The sequence below is a fragment of the Scyliorhinus torazame genome, chromosome 17 (assembly GCF_047496885.1).
Source record: "Scyliorhinus torazame isolate Kashiwa2021f chromosome 17, sScyTor2.1, whole genome shotgun sequence".
NCBI classification, from domain to species: Eukaryota; Metazoa; Chordata; class Chondrichthyes; order Carcharhiniformes; family Scyliorhinidae; genus Scyliorhinus; species Scyliorhinus torazame.
In genome coordinates, this window is record NC_092723.1 from 160,024,892 (window position 1) to 160,045,027 (window position 20,136).

A 20,136-nucleotide genomic window follows, 5' to 3' on the forward strand; every position below is an offset into this window, starting at 1 on the left:
CTTCTCCTGCACTCTCCATGCTTCCGAAATTCGTCACTCCTCGGTCGAAAAGGAGGCCCAGGCCATAGTGGAAGCTGTGCGGCACTGGAGGCATTACCTGGCTGGCAGGAGATTCACTCTCCTCACGGACCAACGGTCGGTGGCCTTCATGTTCGATAATGCACAGCGGGGCAAGATAAAAAACGACACGATCTTGCGGTGGAGGATCGAACTCTCCACCTTCAATTACGAGATCTTGTATCGTCCCGGGAAGCTGAACGAGCCTCCTGATGCCCTATCCCGCGGCACTTGTGCCACCGCACAAGTAGACCGCCTCCGAGCCCTCCACAAGGACCTCTGCCACCCGGGAGTCACCCGGTTCTTCCATTTTGTTAAGTCCCGAAACCTGTCTTACTCCATCGAGGAGGTCAGGACAGTCACCAGGGACTGCCGAATTTGCGCGGAGTGCAAGCCGCACTTCTACCGACCAGAGAGGGCGCATCTGATAAAGGCTTCCCGTCCCTTTGAACACCTCAGCATGGACTTCAAAGGCCCCCTCCCCTCCACCGACCGCAACACGTACTTCCTGAACGTGATTGATGAGTACTCCCGGTTCCCATTCGCCATCCCCTGCCCAGACATGACCACAACCACCGTCATCAAGGCACTCCAAAGTATTTTTACACTGTTCGGTTTCCCCGCATACATCCATTGTGATAGGGGGTCCTCCTTTATGAGCGACGAGCTGCGCCAGTTCCTGCTTAGCAAAGGCATCGCCTCGAGCAGGATGACCAGCTACAACCCCCGGGGAAACGGGCAGGTAGAAAGGGAGAACAGAACGGTCTGGAAGACCGTCCTGGCCCTTCGGTCTAGGAATCTCCCAGTCTCCCGCTGGCAAGAAGTCCTCCCAGTGGCCCTTCACTCCATTCGGTCACTGCTATGTACTACCACGAACCAGACACCTCATGAACGTCTCCTTGTTTTCCCCAGGAAGTCCTCCTCGGGGACCTCGCTCCCAACCTGGCTAGCGACACCCGGAACCGTCCTGCTGCGGAAACATGCGAGGGCTCACAAGTCGGACCCGCTGGTCGAAAGGGTCCACCTGCTGCATGCCAACCCCCAGTATGCCTACGTAGCATTCCCCGACGGACGCCAAGATACGGTCTCCCTTCGGGACCTGGCGCCCGCCGGAGCCCCACGCGCGCCCGAGCCACTGTCTCCCCCCCCCCCCCCCCCCACCGCACCTGACCGGAGGGTCAGTACTGCCGCCAGAACCCCGACCCAGAGCCGAGCAGGCACCGACGCCCCCTACAGGCACCCCTTCCTTCTGCCCATTTTTCGACCCTACAGCGCCGCCTAGGGGTGACAAAACTGCCTGGGAGGAAGACACCACGTTCCCGGAGTCACTACCGCCGGGGCCCTCACCAGGATCGCCGCCGAAACTTAGACGCTCCAGTAGGTCGACCAGGCCGCCCGATCGTCTGATTGCAGCACCATGAAGAAAATAAACAACAAAAGAACTTTCTCCGCAACCCTCGACAGCATGGTACCTGCAATACCTGGTCCTACCATGAAAAGGCGACAGTAATACTGGCCATCATCCCGCTGGCTCTTTTTTAACAGGGGGTGAATGTGGTAATACCAGGTATTGTAGTACCTGAGAGAGGAATGACCATTGGCTAGACCGCAGGGTCTACCATTGGGCAATGTACATAGCCCCGCCCTGAGAGGTGGGGTATAAGAACCAATGCCGTCCCAGCAGCCTCCACTTCTGTAACATCGCTGCTGGGTACAGTTCTATCTGATTAAAGCTGAATCGATATGACTCCTCGTGGTCTCAAGCGTATTGATTGTGCATCACTCCCCATGAAGAGCTCTGGCTGGTCTGATAGCCCAAAGACTGCCACTTTCGGGCATGGCTCTACCCTCATCCCCACCACTTTGGACATTGCCTCAAAGAAGTGTAGCCATCTAAGACAGCCACCTGCAAAGGACCATGGGAATTATGGCCAACCCAGGATTCCGACAGATACACAGCCTATGTGTATCTAAAACATAGGTAACCAGAACTGACCGAAACCCCCGCTCGTTTACATTTCAATGGCTCATTTTCCCAGGACAATAGAACTCCAATCAAGCAACCGGTACAGCCACAGACTGATCGGCGCCACTCACTTGCTCAGAAAGCACAACTGCCAAGGTCAATGACCGCTAAGGACCCGCCCCTTTATTGGCTGAAATCGAAGAGAGTGATCAGAGCTCTGTCGAACTATTGGGTCCAAGGTTAAGGACCGCCCCCAAGAGCGTGAAATCCCAGGGGGATAAAAGAGAGCACAGCCATGTGTTCTGTCTCTCTTGGATCCGGCCTGTGCCACCCAATTGCAGCAGGAACAGCCAGCTAAGTTCAAGACCAACTATTGCTACCTGGCGGATGAGCCCAGCAGAGACAGAGCCACTTTCTTCGAACCAGCCAAGTGAAATCCAGATAAAGGCCTTTCTCCATTTGCACAGTGCCCATCGCCCTGAAGTTTAGTATAGGTTATTGTAGCTGATAGGTGTAGTTTAACTCGTAGTAGATATTGTGTTTGCATGTTGAGATAACTCTTGTGTATGCAAATAAACCATCTTTTGAACTAACTAACTGGCTGTGTGGTCATTTGATCGATATAAGGGAAAGGCTTGTGATTCACTGAGATAAAGAAATAGAGCACCAGAAGGCTGTCCAGTACCCAGCAAGTCTGGGGCAAGACCAGAACATGTGGGCATGGTTGGCCGGATCTCCTTGGCACCGTTCACATCTGTCCTCCACCTCCGGGAAGAACCTACCCATTCGGGTTCTGGTCAAGTGGGTTCTATGTACCACTTTTAGTTGCGTTAGGTTGAGTCTTCTGCATTTGGAGGTGGATTTGACCCTGTGCAGTGCTTCGCTCCAAAGTCCCCACCCTATCTCGAACCCCAAGTCCTCCTCCTACTTCTCCCTTGTCACGTCCAGTTTGGCGTCGGTTCTCTCTATCAGTCGTCTGTACATGTCGCGACAGTTCCCTCTGCCTAAAATGTCTGTGTCTAGTAGTTCTTCTAGTAGTGACTGTCGCGGAGGTCGTGGGTATGTCCTTGTTTCTTTCCATATGAAGTTTTAGAGCTGCAGGTACCTGAATTTGTTGCCCCCGTTAGTTGAAATCTTTACGTCGGTTTGTCCAGTGTTGTAACCCTACCGTCCGTGTACAGATCCCTAACTGTCAGTGTCCCCCCATCCTGCCTCCACCTTTTAAAGGAGGTGTCTGTGAGCGCTGCTGCGAACCTGTGGTTGTTACAGATGGGGGCCTTATCGGACATTTTGGTTAGGCCAAAATGTTGTCGCGGCTGGTTCCACGACTGGAGTGTTGCCATCACCACTGGGCTGGTTGAATGCTTCTTGGGTGGGGATGGGAGTGCCGCCGTGGCTAGGGCCCAGAGGGAAGTCCCCTTGCAGGAGTCCTCCTCCGCAAGCACCCACTCAGCTTCTGGCTCCTTTATTCTTTCTACTGTCGCTGCCCAGTGGTACTACTGCAGGTTTGGGAGGGCTAGTCCCCCCCCCGGATTTTGTTTTCTGTAAAACCTTCTTTGGGATCCTTGCATCCCCCCCACCCCCTTATTGTCACAAGTAGGCTTACATTAACACTGCAATGAAGTTACTGTGAAAATCCCACAGTCACCACACTTCCGCACCTGTTTGGGTACTCGGAGGGAGAATTCAGAAAGAATGTCCAATTCAACTAACAGCATGTCTTTCGGGACTTGTGGGAGGAAACCCACGCAGACACGGGGAGAATGTGCAGACTCCACACCGACAGTGACCCAAGCGGGAATCGAACCTGGGACCCTGGTGCTGTGAATCAACAGTGCTAACAAGGTTAGTGCAAATATTTACAAGCAGGGACTGGGCGCCATGGCTGTGAAGGGGGTACACGAGGCTGAAGAAACTCAGCAAAAGCCTCAAAAGCTGTTGGGCTTGCTGGGGGCGGGGGCCTTCAAATGGGATATGGATAAAAAGGAAATAAATTACTGGGCTATGAGGAAAGGGTTGGAGTTTGGGACTCGATAAATTGCTCTTGCAGAGAGCATGCACAGGCTCAATGAGCCTCTCTGTGCCAGAATCATTTTTGAGTACTGCTCAATTTTGTCGAAGCATTTTGTCTTGCAGCTCATTAGGACAATGGCAAGATAAGTGCAAGATGGAAAACTTTGACAAAATGTATTATTTGAGCAATACCCAAGTTCTGTCCTACCAAACAAATATTTGTAATCATTCTATGCACTTGCATTAGGTGTAAAATTTCCATTATTTCCATGCACTTGCATTCAAGTGTAAAATTGAAGATAACTGGCTGAGTAGGCAGCTCTTTACATATATAAAGAAACCTTACGGTGAATTCTTTCATTCTTTGAAGGGTAGTTGTGCAAAAAAAAACACCTTGGCAGCGGTGGGATTCGAACCCACGCCATCGAAATGACTGGAGCCTAAATCCAGCGCCTTAGACCACTCGGCCACGCTACCGCGGTGCGAAAGGCGCTTCCCGGCCGCTATTTCCCCGTGTCCGCGCAGCCGTACTGCTTCCCGCCTGGGCTCTTCAGCTCGCCTCGTTCCCCGGCTTGGCTCGGCGCAGGCGGTAGGGGAGCTGTTCGTCTGCGGCCCGGGCCTGGGCCCGGCACTGGACCTTTGGCGCCTCACCCCGGGTAAGGCAGGGCTGATGTTTGGCTGTCCGCTTCCTTTCGCCGCCGCCCCCCCCCCCCCCCCCGGAGGCGGTTCCAGAACATTCGGCGAGAATGACCGGCTCGGGACCCGGCCAGGCAAAGGGGAGGCAGCCTGAAAGGTGGGAGTGGGTGTGGGTTAAAGGTGCCATTAGGGTTGGTAGCGGGAGGTAGGTGCCTCTTGGTGGAGAATGAACTGGTGGCAGCCAAAACCCACAAACAATTCAGGGAAAATACTCCGGACACACCAGGGGCCAGATGTTCCCGACGGATTAGTTAATATGTTATGCATTTATGTGGCGCCCCTCACAACCCCAGGACACCCCAACGCGCGTTTTAGTACAATGAGGTACTTTTGAAGTGTCCTCACTGCTGTCAGGTAGGAAAAATAGCTGCCAATTTGCACGCAGCAAACTCCCACAATCAGCAACCTTATAATTACCCCGTTGATTGAGGGTCGAATATTGACCTTGTTCAATAGGACTCCCCCTATTCTTCAAAATAGTAAGAAGTCTTACAACACCAATTAAAGTCCAACAGGTTTGTTTAGAATCACTAGCTTTTGGAGAGTAGCTCCTTCATCAGGAGGCTCTCCTGGTGAAGGAGCTATGCTCCAAAAGCGAGTGATTCCAAACAAATCTGTTCGGCCTTAACCTGGTGCTGTAAGATTTCTTAACTGTGCCCGCCCCAGTCCAACGCTGGCATCTCCACATCATGGCTTCAAAATAGTGCCATGGGATATTTTGAGTTGAGGTTTGAGTTGACCTGAGAGGGGGCCTCGGTTTAATATCTCATCTGAAAGATGGCACTTCTGACAGTGCAACACCCCCTCAGTATCAACTTGGACTTTTTTTTGTATCCAAGCCCTGGAGGGATCTTGAATCCACTACTCCTGGAGACAGAAGTGTTATGAACAGGGCCACTATAACATAGGCTAAATGTCCTTTCTTTTCCATAATTGTAGTTATCTTCACCAGGACTGAGAAAAGAGACATTCCAAATAAGGTACGGCGCGTCAGAAACAAGGGACCGTAGGCTAACACTGGTGAAAAGAAAATCCAAGAGTCAAGACAAATGTCAAGAAGAATTCACCCAAAGATTGACACTTGGAATGACCCTTCAGATAGGTTGAGAATCTTAAACTCATTCAATATTTGTGATCATATAAGAAGTGAGACCCTGAGAATTAATGGGAAAGTATTTTCTCTACGAATTACCATTCCTTCTATTCTGATTGAGATAAAGAAGACCCATTGGAATAATCAGAGAACTACAGAATGATACAGCACAGAGGAGGTAAATTGGTAATTATGCCAGTGCTATCTCTCAGAAAGAGCTATACAATGAGTTGCTCTCCCCTGTTTTTCCATAGCCTAGTAAAATTTTTCCTTCAAAGTATATATCCAGTTTCCTTTTGAAAGCTATTATTGAATCTGCTTCCACCTCCCTTTCAGGCAGTACATTCTAGATATCAACAATTTGCTGTGTTTAAAAAAACGTTTCTGCATGTTGCTTCTGATTCATTTGCCAATAACTTCAAATCTGCGTCCTTTGGTGATGGACTTATCTGCCAGTGGAAAGGGATTCACTTTATTTATTCAAAATTATTCATGCTTTTGAACAGCTCCATCAAATCTCCTCATAACCTTAAATAAAAACAGAAAATGCTGGTAAATACTCACCAGTCTGGCAGCATCTGTGGAGAGAGAAACAGAGTTAATGTTTTGGATTTGTGACCTATCATCAGAACTCTTTGTAACCTTTTTTGTTGAAAGGCACTGTATATGCCAGATCATTTCTAAATACGTATACATTTTAAATTAACTTTGATGGTCACTTACTGTTCATTACTGGTGTTTGGCAGCTTCAGCAAGTGTCAGGGAGTCATTTTACTGCTGCTTCCAAGTTCAAGAGGAATCTGTGATCCACAGAATAGAATCAGTAGCTAAAACAATTTGAAGAAAATTTTGATATTTGTTATCCTGGGCATGATAGCAAATGTATATCGATATCAAGACAAAAATACAAATGTGAAGAACGTAGGCAGCGAGGGTTCTCATTTGAGAATGGTGTGAAACAAAGAAACTTGCAAGTATATCTTGATTAAAAAGGACATATACTCTTTTTAAAAAACCCTGTTCCTCCTAGTTTCATACTCCCTGCAAAGGTCTTGCGCAAAGTGTTTCCTTTAACTCCTAGTCCCCTCCAGTGTTGTTGTGGGGAAAGAGTGGATTCTTAAGTAACTGTTTACTCAGTGTTAATGATGCCTGTGGCAGCCGTTCATTCAGCAGCTATGGATCCTTAATAGCTTAGTGTATGCTGTAAAATCAACAAATTTGATACAATGTCAGATGAGAAAATATTCAGTATTGCATTTTTGTTTGTGCTATTGCCAGGACTAGAACTATCCTACTCATTGCTAAACGGGTAGGAAAGCAATAATTCACATTTAGGATCTTGTAACTAAAGCATAACTTGCATTTATATGGGAGGTTTACTATGCTAAAGGTGCCAAGACACTTTGCAGGATCATTAGTCGACACCCAGTCCTGTGAAGCGGTACTAGGTACAGGTGACCAAAAGCTTGGGTCAAAGGGATAGGTTTTAAGTAGCATCTTAAATGAGGAAAGGGAAACCTTTAAGGAGGGAATTCCAGAGTTTAAAGCTGAGGCAGCTGAAGGCACGGCTGACCATAGATCAATGAAAATCAGGAATGCAATAGGCTAGAATTGAAGGGATACAGAGACCTTGAAGGGTTTTAAGGCTGGAGGCGGTTAAAGAAATAGCGACCATCTTGGTAATTGTGGTATGAAACAGATGGCAACTGCTCTGCCTAAGACCGTACAAAACTACAGAGAGTTGTGAACACAGCCCAGTCCATCATGCAAACCCACCTCCCATCCATTGACTCTGTCTACACCCCCCGTTGCCTTGGGAAGGCGGGCAGCATAATCAAAGACCCCTTCCACCGGGATTATTCTCTCTTCCACACTCTTCCATCGGCATGAGATACAAAAGTCTGAACACACACTAACAGATTCAAAAACAGCTTCTTCCCCGCTGTTACCAGACTCCTGAATGACCCTCTTATGGACTGAACTGATCTCTCCACACATCTTGTCTACTGAGTCGTACTGCACTCCATATGTTTCACCTGATGTCTGCGTCTATGTACATACATTGCGCATCCATCGTATGTCCTGTATTTTTAAATGTATGGAATGATTTGTCTGGACTGTACGCAGAACAATACTTTTACTGTATCCAAATGATACGGAATGCTGATTTGTGGCAGTGGTAGGGTCCAGAAATACTTTTGTCCTCTCTGTTCACAATAGGAGTGTGTTCCTTTGGCTGGGTTAATTCTTGTAGTCAAAAGGACTAAATATGGTTACAGAGCAGAGTGAGGAATGGTGTCGCATTTTATACTAACATCTAGGAATTAAGAAGAGGACTCGGCTGCTCAGCCCCTTGAACCTGCTCCTCTGCCATTCATGACTGATCTGATTGCAACCTACCACCTACCCCCGATAACCTTTCAGCCCCTTGCTTATCGAGAATCTATCTAGTTCAGTATAAAAATATTCAAAGACTCTGCTTCCACAGTCTTTTGAGGAAGAGAGTTCCAAAGACTCACAACCCTCTGAGAAAATGTCTCATTATTGCTGTCCTAAATAGGCAACTCCTTATTTTTAAACAGTGACTAGACTCTCCCACAAGAGGAAAATTCCTCTCCACATCTACCTTGTCAAGACCCCCTAGGATCTTGTATGATCATTTTGGAAGGTCTAATGCAGGTAGGGAATATACAGTGAATGGTAGAACCCTCAAGAGTATTGAAAGTCAGAGAGATCTAGGAGTACAGGTCCACAGGTCACTGAAAGGGGTAACACAGGTGGAGAAGGTAGTCAAGAAGGCATACGGCATGCTTGCCTTCATTGGCTGGGGCATTGAGTATAAGAATTGGCAAGTCATGTTGCAGCTGTATAGAACCTTAGTTAGGCCACACTTGGAGTATAGTGTTCAATTCTGGTCGCCACACTACCAGAAGGATGTGGAGGCTTTAGAGAGGGTGCAGAAGAGATTTACCAGAATGTTGCCTGGTATGGAGGGCATTAGCTATGAGGAGCGGTTGAATAAACTCGGTTTGTTCTCACTGGAACAACGGAGGTTGAGGGGCGCCCTGATAGAGGTCTACAAAATTATGAGGGGCATAGACAGAGTGGATAGTCAGAGCCTTTTCCCCAGGGTAGAGGGGTCAATTACTAGGGGGCACAGGTTTAAGGTGAGAGGGGCAAGGTTTAGAGTAGATGTACGAGGCAAGTTTTTTTACACAGAGGGTAGTGGGTGCCTGGAACTCGCTACCGGAGGAGGTGGTGGAAGCAGGGACTATAGTGACATTTAAGGGGCATCTTGACAAATACATGAATAGGATGGGAATAGAGGGATACGGACCCAGAAAGTGTAGAAGATTGTAGTTTAGTCGGGCAGCATGGTCGGCACAGGCTTGGAGGGCCGAAGGGCCTGTTCATGTGCTGTACTTTTCTTTGTTCTTTGATTCAATTTTGTGCATTGCAGCTGTTTGAAACTTGAGTTTTTAGCACCAATAATAGTTGAAGTAAATCTCCATCCAGAGAAATATAAACAGAAAATACTCAGCAAGGCAGGCAGCATCTGTGGTGAGAGAAACAGGGTTAATGTTTCATGTTGATAACCTGAAGAATATTGGCTACACCATCTACCCAAGGATTTTGTGGGTTTTTTTTTTACAGTTCAGTAGCTTGTTTCCACTTAAGTAGCAGGAATCAATGATTTTTGGTGATGCCCACAGAGTTGCTTCAGCTTCCCAATTTGCTCGTGTTGATGTCTGGCCATTGTGAGCTGCTTGTCGAAGGCTTCCTGGGATCTGTGCAGTCACTGCTGTTGTGAGTTTGACTATGCTCTGTTCTAATAACCAATGGAACTGGCTTGTATGGAGCAAAATCTCTGACCTAGACCAGTTGGGCCGAATGCCCTGTTTCTGTGATATAATTCCACGCGTTAATTTGTCGCCAAAAGCAAAATAATACAGGTGCTGGAAATATAATGAAAACAGAAATTTTGGAAATACTCAGCAGGTCAGATGGCTTCTCTGGAGAGAGAAACAGAATTAGATTGATGAAAGGTCACTGAGAACATAAGAACATAAGAACTAGGAGCAGGAGCAGGCCATCTGGCCCTTCAAGCCTGCTCCGCCATTCAATGAGATCATGGCTGATCTTTTGTGGACTCAGCTCCACTTTCCGGCCCGAACACCATAACCCTTAATCCCTTTATTCTTCAAAAAACTATCTATCTTTATCTTAAAAACATTTAATAAAGGAGCCTCTACTGCTTCACTGAGCAAGGAATTCCATAGATTCACAACCCTTTGGGTGAAGAAGTTCCTCCTAAACTCAGTCCTAAATCTACATCCCCTTATTTTGAGGCTATGCCCCCTAGATCTGCTTTCACCCGCCAGTGGAAACAACCTGCCTGCATCTATCCTATCTATTCCCTTCATAATTTTATATGTTTCTATAAGATCCCCCCTCATCCTTCTAAATTCCAACGAGTACAGTTCCAGTCTACTCAACCTCTCCTTGTAATCCAACCCCATCAGCTCTGGGATTAACCTAGTGAATCTCCTCTGCAAACCCTCCAGTGCCAGTACGTCCTTTCTCAAGAAAGGAGACCAAAACTGAACACACTACTCCAGGTGTGGCCTCACTATCACCTTATACAATTGCAGCATAACCTCCCTAGTCTTAAACTCCATCCCTCTAGCAATGAAGGACAAAATTCCATTTGCTTCCTTAGTCACCTGTAAACCAACTTTTTGCGACTCATGCACTGGCACACCCAGGTCTCTCTGCACAGCAGCATGTTTTAATATTTTATCATTTAAATAATGATCCCTTTTGCTGTTATTCCTACCAAAATGGATAACCTCACATTTGTCAACATTGTATTCCATCTACCAGACCCTAGCCCATTCACTTAACCTATCCAAATCCCTCTGCAGACTTCCAGTATCCTCTGCACTTTTTGCTTTACCACTCATCTTAGTGTTGTCTGCAAACTTGGACACATTGCCCTTGGTCCCCAACTCCAAATCATCTATGTAAATTGTGAACAATTGTGGGCCCAACACTGATCCCTGAAGGACACCACCAGCTACTGACTGCCAACCAGAGAAACACCCATTAATTCCCCACTCTTTCTTTCTATTAATTAACCAATCCTCTCTCCATGCTACTACTTTACCCTTAATGCCATGCATCTTTATCTTATGCAGCAACCTTTTGTGTGGCACCTTGTCAAAGGCTTTCTGGAAATCCAGATCTACCACATCCATTGACTCCCCGTTATCTACCGCACTGGTAATGTCCTCAAAACATTCCACTAAATTAGTTAGGCATGACCTGCCCTTTATGAACCCATGCTGCGTCTGCCCAATGGGACAATTTCCATCCAGATGCTTCGCTATTTCTTCCTTGATGATAGATTCCAGCATCTTCCCTACTATCGAAGTTAAGCTCACTGGCCTATAATTACCCGCTTTCTGCCTACCTCCTTTTTTAAACAGTGGTGTCACGTTTGCTAATTTCCAATCCGCCGGGACCACCCCAGAGTCTAGTGAATTTTGGTAAATTATCACTAGTGCATTTGCAATTTCTCTAGCCATCTCTTTTAGCACCCTGGGATGCATTCCATCAGGGCCAGGAGACTTGTCTACCTTTAGCCCCATTAGCTTGCCCATCACTACCTCCTTAGTGATAACAATCCTCTCAAGGTCCTCACCTGTCATAGCCTCATTGCTACCAGTCACTGGCATGTTATTTGTGTCTTCCACTGTGAAGACCGACCCAAAAAACCTGTTCAGTTCCTCAGCCATTTCCTCATCTCCCATTACCAAGCACGGTAGCCTTGTGGATAGCACAATTGCTTCACAGCTCCAGGGTCCCAGGTTCGATTGTGGCTTGGGTCACTGTCTGTGCGGATCTGCACATCCTCCCCGTGTGTGCGTGGGTTTCCTCCGGGTGCTCCGTTTTCCTCCCACAGTCCAAAGATGTGCGGGTTAGGTGGATTGGCCATGATAAATTGCCCTTAGTGTCCAAAATTGCCCTTAGTGTTGGGTGGGGTTACTGGGTTGTGGGGTTGGGGTGGCGGTGTTGACCTTGGGTAGGGTGCTCTTTCCAAGAGCCGGTGCAGACTCGATGGGCTGAATGGCCTCCTTCTGCACTGTAAATTCTATGATTATTAAATCTTCCTTCTCATCCTCTAAAGGACCAATATTTACCTTAGCCACTCTTTTTTGTTTTATATATTTGTAGAAACTTTTACTGTCTGTTTTTATATTCTGAGCAAATTTACTCTCATAATCTATCTTACTCTTCTTTATAGCTTTTTTAGTAGCTTTCTGTTGCCCCCTAAAGATTTCCCAGTCCTCTAGTCTCCCACTAATCTTTGCCACTTTGTATGCTTTTTCCTTCAATTTGATACTCTCCCTTATTTCCTTAGATATCCACGGTCGATTTTCCCTCTTTTTGTTGGTATAAACCTTTGCTGAGCACTGTGAAAAATCGCTTGGAAGGTTCTCCAATGTTCCTCAACTGTTTCACCATAAAGTCTTTGCTCCCAGTCTACCTTAGCTGGCTCTTCTCTCATCCCATTGTAATCTCCTTTGTTTAAACACAACACACTAGTGTTTGATTTTACCTTCTCACCCTCCATCTGTATTTAAAATTCCACCATATTGTGATCGCTCCTTCCGAGAGGATCCCTACCTATGAGATCATGAATCAATCCTGTCTCATTACACAGGACCAGATCTAGGACCGCTTGTTTCCTCGTAGGTTCCATTACAGACTGTTCTAGGAAACTGTTGTGGATACATTCTATAAACTCCTCCTCAAGGCTGCCTTGACCGACCTGGTTAAACCAATCGACATGTAGATAAAAATCCCCCATGATTACTGCTGTACCATTTCTACATGCATCAGTTATTTCTTTGTTTATTGCCTGCCCCACCATCATGTTACTATTTGGTGGCCTATAGACTACTCCTATCAGTGACTTTTTCGCCTTCCTATTCCTGATTTTCACCCAAATGGATTCAACCTTATCCTCCATAGCACCGATGTCATCCCTTACTATTGCCCGAATGTCATCCTTAAATAACAGAGCTACACCACCTCCTTTACCATCCACTCTGTCCTTCCAAATAGTTTGATACCCTCGGATATTTAACTCCCAGACGTGACCATCCTTTAACCATGTTTCAGTAATAGCCACCAAATTATAGTCATTCACGCTGATTTATGCCATAAACTCATTTACATTATTCCGAATACTACGAGCATTAAGGTAAAGTACACTTATGTTGGCTTTTCTACCTCTGTTTTGAACCTTAACACCTCGATCAGTAAGCTCTCCTAAGTTATATTTCCTCTTAACTTTTCTCCTAATTTTCCTTGTCGTTGAACCCATATCTTCATGGAACAGTCCCGTCTCTTAGCATTAATGTTTTTACTTCCCATTTTATTCCATTTAGTATTACTGGGCCTCTTCACTGAGCTCCCCTCAGTCACTGTACCTTGTACTGTCGCCCTTTTTGATTTTTCACTATGGCTTCTCTGCCTTACACTTTCCCCCTTACTGCCTTTTGTTTCTGTCTGAGCTGAAACATTCATTCTGTTTCTTTCTGACCTGCTAGTATTTCCTGTGTTTTCTGTTTTCAATGCCTTTGATGAGTTTGGCTTGGCCACAGTTTGAAACTGGTATAATTTGAGAGTTGTATTTGCTGTTGGCCGTTTGGTTTAATTTTATTCACAAAGCAAGTCCCATTCAAGTCTTTGGGGGCGATTCTCCAAAATGGAGACCAAGTGTTTGCGCCGTAGTGAACACCGCCGCGTTTCACGACGACGTGAAACGGGCACGGGGATGACCGATTCTGGCCCCCACAGGGGTCTAGCACGGCGAAGGAGTGGTTCACTCCGCTCCAGCCTCCTTTCCCGGCGCCAAATGGGCGCCACGCCAACCCGTGCATGCGCAGTTCAGCCACGCCAACCCCATTGGAGGCCCCCCCCCCCCCCGGTGAAGGATCGTTTTCCCCGCCCCACAGGCCGCCCCCCGACCCTTCGCGCAGAGTTCCCGCCGGCAGCGACCAGGGGTGAATGGCGCTGGCGGAACTCTGTCGTATCCACGCGTCCACTCGGCCCATTTGGGCCGGAGAATTGGCGGCCCCGCCGATTCCAGCGGCCCGCGGCTGGTGCCGCTTCAAGCGCGCTGGCGCAAATGGCGCTGATTCTCCACACCTCAGAGAATCGTGCGCTGGCGTCGGGGTGTCGTGGCACGGTTGCAGTGTTTCACCGGCCCGACGCGGGGCTCAGAGAATCGCCCCCTTTATTTTTATTTTTTGGGGTGGCGGTTTAGCAACAACTACAGCACACTTTTAAGCACATTAATGTTTGACATTTGAAACATATTCTCCAAGAGGCCACAGATTCTGGTTTGGTGTTATCTGAACATTGTGTGCAGCTGTGACATTTGAACTGCTTGCCTCGTGCTGTAGCATTCGCCCTTATGCCGAGACCATTAAGAATAGTGAATGCAGCTAAATAAATAGACATTTCCAAACTCAAGTTCACTACATGGGTTAAGAGTTACATTCTAGAGATTGTACAAAGTAGGGGGTTTTGGCTTTGAATGTGGCACCATTTAGCCTGACAAAGATTTTACCTTGCGCATAATTTAGAATAGCAGGCAGGGAATGGGAGCAGATTTGCTGATTTTTCTTAAGTGAAGGGGCTATTCACACTAACAACAATTTGTATTTACATAGTGCCTTATGGTAAGTAGTAAAACATTAGACTGCACTTACTAAAGGAGCATGATCAAACAAAATTTATCACCAAGCCATGCAAGCAGAAATTAAGACAGATTGGTTAGTGAGGTAGGTTTTCAGGGAGTGGTAAAGGAAGAAAGAGCAATGGGGAGATTTAAGGAGGGGGTTCCAGGGGTAAGGACCCAGGCAGTTCGTGGCACAGCTGCTAATGGTGGTTGATGGAAATCTGGGATGCACAAGAGGCTTGAAATTGGAGCAATGCAGAGACCTCAAAGGCATGTAGGGCTAGCAGAGATGGGGAAGAACAAGACTATAGAGGGATTTGAAAAACAGGATGAACATTTTAAGATTGAGGTTTTAATACATCAGGGTGTATTCCTAAAAATAGTGACAATCAGTTTCTTATGCCTTACCTTTAGAAATGTATTTCTAAAGTCACACTGCCTGATAACTGTATATACAATGCGGAGTACCACAGTCCTCTGTGGGTGAATTGCAGCAGACTCACAGACATTTAAAAATATAGAAATGCTTAGGAACGCAGAATTTAGGAGCAGGATGAGGCCACTCAACCCTTCGAGCCTGCTCCACCATTCGATGAGGTCATGACTGATCTGTTGTGGTCTCAACTCCACTTTCCTGTCTTCCACCCATAATCCTTGACTCCCTTCAAAACTCTAACTCAGTCTTAAGTAAATTCAATGACCCAGCCTCCACTGCTTTCTGTTTAAGAGAATTCCACAGACCAATGAACCTCAGAAAATATTTCTCTTCATCTTTGTCTTAAAAGTGAGACCTATCATTGTCCCCCCTCTAGTTCTAGTCTCCTCCATAAGAGGAAACATCTGCCTGGTATCCACTCTATCAAGCCCTCTTAGGATCTTGTATGTTTCAGTATGGTCATCTATCATTCTTCTAAACTTCAGTGGGTATAGAACCAATCTGTCCAGCTTTTTTCATAAGATAAGCCCTTCATCCCAGGAATGAGTTGAATGAACCTTCACTGAACTACTCCTAATGCAATTATATCATCTTTCAAATAAGCAGACCAAAACTGTACACAGCACTGTAGAACCGTAGAAAGGTGATGGTGCAGAAAGCGGCCATTCAGCCCACCTTGGGTGTGCCAGCCAAAAAAGAGAAAAAATAAATTAGCTGCTCATTTTAATTCCAATTTCCAGCACCTAGTCCGTAACCTTGCAGATGACAGCACTTCAAATGCCGATCAATCCATAGAATCCCTGCAGTGGGAAGAGGCCATTTGGCCCATCAGGTATCCACTGATCCTCCGAATGAGCACTCTATCTTGGCCTACTCCCCCACCTATCCCCGTGACCCCACATGTTGACTGTGGTCAATTCACCTAACCTGCATATCTTTGGACACTAAGGGGCAAGTTAGCATGACCAATCCACCTAATCATCTAGATACCTCTTAAATTAGTTGAGCTTTTCTGCCTCATATACCAACTTAGGCAGTGAATTCCAGACCCCACCACCCTCCGGGTGAAAACGGTTTTCCTCATGTCCCCTCTAGTTCTTCTACCAAGCACCTTAAATCTATGCCCCCTGGTAATTGACCCGTCAGCTATAGAAAAGAAGTCTTTCCTGTCTACCCTGTCTAGGCCCTCATACTTTTGTCCTCTGAAGGAAGACACCCCAAATCTATCCAATCTCCTCATAGCTGCGATTTTCAAGCCCTGGCAACATTCTTGTAAAACGTCTCTGCACTCTCTTCAGAACAATTATGTCCTTCCTGTAAGGTGGTGACCAGAAATGTACACAAAACTCCAGCTGTGTTCCAACCAGCGGTTTATACAGTTCCAGCATTACATCCCTGCTTCTGTATTCAATACCTCACCCAGTAAAAGAAAGCATTCCATAGACTTTCTTGATTACATTGTCCACTTGTCCTGCCACCTTCAAGGACATGTGATATGCACTGCCAAATTCTCACTTCCTGAGGCCCTCTCAGTATCTTGCCATTTATTGAATATTCCTTATCTTTGTTTACCCTCCGCAAATGTATTACTTCACACTTTTCCAGACTAAATTGCATTTGCCACTTCTTTGCCCACTCAATAAAACCATTGATGTAATTCTAGAGTCAACAGCTATCCTCTTCACTAACAACTACATGGTCAATTTTTGTGTGTTCAGTGATTTCACAACTTCAGGATGCCCTTTACAGCCAATGCAGTCATCGTAGGAAAGCAGGGCAGCTAACTTGTGGACAGCAAGATCCCAAAAGAGCAACATACAATCTGGATTATCAGTTTTTATGATGTTGATTGAGAAATAACTGGTCTCCCTGGAAATTGTGTGATAGTAAGAATCTGTGATGCACACCTGAGAGAGCAGTCAGAGCCTGGGTTCAATCCCCTCACCCAAAAGACTGGGTCAACAATGTCAGGCAGCACTGTGGCACAGTGGTTATTAACACTGCTGCCTCACGACTTCCGGGTGCGGCGATGACCAGCTGAGTCGCACGTTTCGGCAGCTCCCTGTGAAACGGACTTTTGGGCTCTTGATAGGAGCCCCAACGGCAATTTTAACGGCTGAAAACACCGTGCGGTAAACCAGAAGGGTGTTCCCCCTGGACACGGATGGAAAAAGGAGGAGAAAGTGGCCGGATTGCAGCGGATCCTTTGGAACAACGGCAAGGAAGGCAAGCAGAAACAAAGATGGCGTCGGAAGGTGGCAGTTTCATATGGGGCCCTGAACAACAAGAGTTTTTGAAACGCTGCGTGGAGGAGATAAAAAAGGAAATGAAGAAAGAGTTGTTGGCCCCGATATTACAGGCGATTGAAGGGCTGAAAGAGGAACAAAAGACCCAGGAGCAGGAGCTTCGGGTCGTGAAGGCGAAAGCAGCAGAGAATGAAAACGACATACAGGACCTGGTGGTGAAGTCGGAGATACAGGAGGCACACCAGAAACGATCTGTGGAGAGGTTGGAGGCACTGGAAAATAACGCAAGGAGGAACAACTTGAGGATTCTTGGCCTTCCTGAAGGTGTGGAGGGGGCGGACGTCGGGGCATATGTGAGCACGATGCTGCACTCGTTAATGGGAGTGGAGGCCCCGACGGGTCCGTTGGAGGTGGAGGGAGCATACCGAGTTATGGTGCGAGGACCGAGAGCAGGAGAAGCTCCCAGAGCCATAGTGGTGAGATTTCTCCGTTTTAAGGATAGAGAAATGGTCCTTAGATGGGCGAAGAAAACTCGGTGTAGTAAATGGGAGAACGCGGTGATCCGCGTCTATCAAGATTGGAGTGCGGAGGTGGCGAGAAGGAGGGCGAGCTTTAATCGGGCCAAAGCGGTACTTCACAAAAAAAAGATAAAGTTTGGAATGCTGCAACCGGCAAGACTATGGGTCACATATCAAGGGAGGCACCACTACTTTGAGACGGCGGATGAAGCGTGGACTTTTATTGTAGAAGAAAAATTGGAATGATTGGACTACGAAAATGAACGTTTGGACAAAGTGGTGGGACGAGTGGGGGGGGGGGCGGGGGCGGAGAGGGATTGTATGATTAATCCTGCGGTATGGTAACTTTTCTTTCTCCCACAGGTGGTGATGGGGGGAGGTGGGGAGGGAGAGGAGATGGGGCGTTGGCCATGGGAGGCGGGGCCGAGGGAGAGGCGCGGGCTTGGTTCCCGCGCTATGATAATTATGGCGGGAATAGAGAAGCAGGAAGGAAGGGGCGCCGCACGGGGCGAGCCGTGATCACGGGGGGAAGCCGAGGTCAGCCAGAGTTTGCTGACTTCTGGGAGCAACATGGGGGGAGTAATTACGCTAGCGGGGGGTCTAGCGGGGGGGGGGGGGGAGGGGGAATTACTGGGTTGCTCCTGCTGGGGAAAGGGGGGAGTGGGTGCGGGAAAGGATGGGCGGGGGGGGGCACCGTCTGGGAGAAAGACAGCCGCGTGGGAACTGGGCGAGAAGCTGGAAAAAGATGATGGCTAACCGGCATGGGGGGGGGGGGGGGGGGGTGGGAAGCCCCCCAACTCGGCTGATCACGTGGAACGTGAGGGGGCTTAACGGGCCGATAAAGAGGGCACGAGTACTCGCACACCTTAAGAAACTTAAAGCAGATGTGGTCATGTTACAGGAAACGCACCTGAAACTGATAGATCAGGTTAGGTTGCGCAAAGGATGGGTAGGGCAGGTGTTCCATTCGGGGCTGGATGCGAAAAACAGGGGGGTGGCTATATTATTGGGGAAGCGGGTAATGTTCGAGGCAAAGACTATAGTGGCGGATAACGGGGGCAGATACGTGATGGTGAGTGGCAAATTACAGGGAGAGATGGTGGTGTTGGTAAACGTGTATGCCCCGAATTGGGACGATGCCAATTTTATGAGGCGAATGCTAGGACGCATCCCAGACCTAGAGACCGGAAAGCTGATAATGGGGGGAGACTTTAACACGGTGTTGGAACCAAGGCTGGATAGGTCGAAGTCCAGGACTGGTAGGAGGCCGGCAGCAGCCAAGGTGCTTAAGGATTTTATGGAGCAGATGGGAGGGGTGGACCCGTGGAGATTCAGTAGACCTAGGAGTAAGGAGTTCTCGTTTTTCTCCTATGTCCATAAAGTCTATTCACGCATAGACTTTTTTGTGTTGGGTAGGGCATTGATCCCGAGGGTGAGGGGAACGGAATATACGGCTATAGCCATTTCGGATCATGCCCCACACTGGGTAGACTTGGAGATAGGGGAGGAAACAAGAGGGCGTCCACCCTGGAGAATGGATATGGGACTAATGGCGGATGAGGGGGTGTGCTTAAGGGTGAGGGGATGCATTGAAAAGTACTTGGAACTCAATGACAATGGGGAGGTTCAGGTGGGAGTGGTCTGGGAGGCGTTGAAGGCGGTGGTTAGGGGGGAGCTGATATCAATAAGGACACATAAAGGGAAGCAGGAGAGTAAGGAACGGGAGCGGTTGTTGCAAGAACTTTTGAGGGTGGACAGACAGTATGCGGAAGCACCGGAGGAGGGACTGTATAGGGAAAGGCAAAGGCTGCATGTGGAATTTGACTTGCTGACCACAGGCACTGCAGAGGCACAATGGAGGAAGGCGCAGGGTGTACAGTATGAATATGGAGAGAAGGCGAGCAGATTGCTGGCACACCAATTGAGGAAAAGGGGAGCAGCGAGGGAAATAGGGGGGGTGAGAGACGAAGATGGAGAGACGGAGCGGGGAGCGGAGAGAGTGAATGAAGTGTTTAAGACATTTTATAAAAAATTGTATGAAGCTCAACCCCCGGATGGGAGGGAGAGAATGATGGAGTTTTTGGATCGGCTGGAAATTCCCAAGGTGGAAGAGCAGGAAAGGATGGGATTGGGAGCACAGATCACGGTAGAAGAAGTGGTGAAAGGAATTAGGAACATGCAGACGGGAAAGGCCCCGGGACCGGACGGATTCCCAGTTGAATTTTACAGAAAATATTTGGACTTGCTCGCCCCGCTACTGACGAGGACCTTCAACGAGGCAAAGGAAAGGGGACAACTGCCCCCGACTATGTCAGAAGCAACGATATCGCTTCTTTTACAGAAGGAAAAGGATCCG

The 20,136-nt window shown here is 47.7% G+C and overlaps 1 protein-coding gene and 1 non-coding gene across 6 annotated transcripts in view; one reads left to right on the top strand and one right to left on the bottom strand.

Annotated features, from left to right (window-relative positions):
- Positions 1 to 4,431: 4,431 nt before the first annotated feature.
- On the bottom strand, positions 4,432 to 4,513 carry trnal-uag (transfer RNA leucine (anticodon UAG)). Its single transcript has one exon. It is a non-coding gene; the product is annotated as a tRNA-Leu (tRNA).
- Positions 4,514 to 4,542: 29 nt separating this feature from the next.
- The window catches only part of eef2k (eukaryotic elongation factor 2 kinase), an 85,686-nt gene continuing 70,092 nt past the window's right edge, over positions 4,543 to 20,136 (top strand). For 2 of the 5 annotated variants that reach the window (XM_072481478.1, XM_072481485.1), the window contains exon 1: positions 4,543 to 4,692. The gene's annotated coding sequence lies outside the window, so the exon portion shown is untranslated. Of the gene's footprint in view, positions 4,693 to 4,743; positions 4,830 to 5,693; positions 5,713 to 5,845; positions 6,004 to 20,136 lie in introns of those variants that run through there. The other 3 variants (XM_072481480.1, XM_072481483.1, XM_072481481.1) reach the window with 3 other exon arrangements.